General features: G+C 47.4%; 1 pseudogene; it reads right to left on the bottom strand.

Annotated features, from left to right (window-relative positions):
• Positions 1 to 2,500, bottom strand: part of LOC121841504 — a 180,853-nt pseudogene that overhangs the window by 44,375 nt on the left and 133,978 nt on the right.

The following is a 2,500-nucleotide window of genomic DNA, read 5'->3' on the forward strand; positions in this document are numbered from 1 at the left end:
AATTATATCCTCCTGATTCCTGCTTACAACCAAAAACTAAAGCAGGATGTACCTGTGACTTGCTCAATACGGAAATGGTCAGATGACGCAGATGCTAAGCTACAGGACTATTTTTTCTAGCACAGACTGGAATATGTTCCAGGACTCATCTGATGGCATTGAGGAATACACCACATCAGTCACTGGCTTCATCAATAAGTGCATCGAGGACGTCGTCCCCACAATGACTGTACGTATATACCCCAACAAGTAGCCATGGATTACAGGCAACATCCTCACTGAGCTAAAGGGTAGAGCTGCTGCTTTCAGAAAGCGGGACAAAAGGAGCACCTATGTGAGAATGCTGTTCATTGACTACGGCTCAGTGTCCTACACCATAGTCCCCACAAAGCTCATCACTAAGCTAAGGATCCTGGGACTAAACACCTCCCTCTGCAACTGGATCCTGAACTTCTTGACGTGCCGCCCCCAGGTGGTAAGGGTAGGCAAAAACCCACCTGCCACGCTGATCCTGAACACGGGAGCCCCTCAGGGTTGTGTGCTTAGTCCCCTCCTCTACTCCCTGTTCACCCATGACTGCGTGGCAAAGCACGACTCCAACACCATCATTAAGTTTGCATACGAAACAACGGTGGTAGGCCTGATCACCGACAACGATGAGACAGCCTATAGGGGGAGATCAGAGACCTAGCAGAGCACGCCCCCATTCTCATCAACAGGGCTGTAGTGGAGCAGGTTGAGAACTTCAAGTTCCTTGGTGTCCACTTCACCAACAAACTATCATGGTCTAAACACACCAAGACAGTCGTGAACAGGGCACAACAACGCCTATTCCCCCTCAGGAAACTGAAAAGATTTGGCATGGGTCCTCAGATCCTCAAAACGTTCTACAGCTGCACCATCGAGAGCTGGTTGCATCACCGCCTGGTATGGCAATTCCTCGGGCTCCGAGCACAAGACGCTACAGAGGGTAGTGCGTACGGCCCATGACATCACTGGGGCCAAGCTTCCTGCCATCCAGGACCTCTATACCAGGCGGTGTCAGAGGAAGGCCCTAAAAATGACCAAAGACTCCAGCCACCCCAGTCATAGACTGTTCTCTCTGCTACCGCACGGCAAGCGGTACTGAAGCGCCAAGTCTCGGTCCAAGAGGCTTCTTAACAGCTTCTACCCCCAAGCCATAAGACTCCTGAACAGCTAATCAAATGGCTACCTGGACTATTTGTATTGACCCTCCACCCCCTTTTTTTTACGCTGCTGCTACTCGCTGTTTACCCCTACCTACATGTACATATTACCTCAATTACCTCGACTAACCTGTACCCCCGCACGTTGACTCGGTAATGGTACCGCCTATCGTTATTGTTATTTTAGCTCTTTTATTTTTCACTTTAGTTTATTTAGTTAAAATACATTTCATATTTTTTCTTAAAAATGGCATTGTTGGTTAAAAGGGCTTGTAAGTAAGCATTTCACTGTTGTATTCGGCGCATGTGACAAATAACATTTGATTTGATACAGTAATGGCGTGTCATTTTTTAACCCACTCCACGTATGATTAGTTTAGTCAGGCTACGCATACAGTAGAGACTCACAGCTGCCGTGAGTCTGGCATGAGAGACTACACATACAGTAGTAATACTAATGTTATGGTTGTAACCCTCCACACGTATATTTTAGTCAGACACAAACAGACACAGATGTTAAAACCCCAGCCATCAGTATTTTAGACAGACCGACAGACAGACAGACAGACAGACGTTAAAACCCCAGCCATCAGTATTTTAGAGACACAGACAGACAGACAGACAGACAGACAGACAGACAGACAGACAGACAGACAGACAGACAGACAGACAGACAGACAGACAGACAGAGACGTTAAAACCCCAGGAAACGGTATTTCAGACAGACAGACAGACAGACAGACAGACAGACAGACAGAGACGTTAAAACCCCAGCCATCGGTATTTTAGAGACACAGACAGACAGACAGACAGACAGACAGACAGACAGACAGACAGACAGACAGAGACTTTAAAACCCCAGGAAACGGTATTTCAGACAGACAGACAGACAGACAGACAGACAGACAGAGACGTTAAAACCCCAGGAAAGACAGACAGACAGACAGACAGACAGACAGACAGACAGACAGACAGACAGACAGACAGACAGACAGACAGACAGACAGAGACTTTAAAACCCCAGCCATCGGTATTTCAGACAGACAGTACTAATGTCTCTTAGTATTATAACCCTCCCCATGTATATATTAGTCAGACTCATACAGTCGGTATGTGTCTAATGTTAAAACCACGGCCCCAAGTATTCATATATCAGTCACATGCATACAGTTGGTACACTCGTCTCATGCTGTGCTAGCTAGGCGTCGATAAGGCCACAAACCTGGCTCTTTCTCTCTCTCTCTGTCCCGTTGGTGGTGGTGGTGACTGCAGGGGCATGATGCCTACTCCTCCTGGCTCCCTCCCTCTGCAGT

This window comes from Oncorhynchus tshawytscha, linkage group LG31 (assembly GCF_018296145.1).
Source record: "Oncorhynchus tshawytscha isolate Ot180627B linkage group LG31, Otsh_v2.0, whole genome shotgun sequence".
Lineage (NCBI taxonomy): Eukaryota > Metazoa > Chordata > Actinopteri > Salmoniformes > Salmonidae > Oncorhynchus > Oncorhynchus tshawytscha.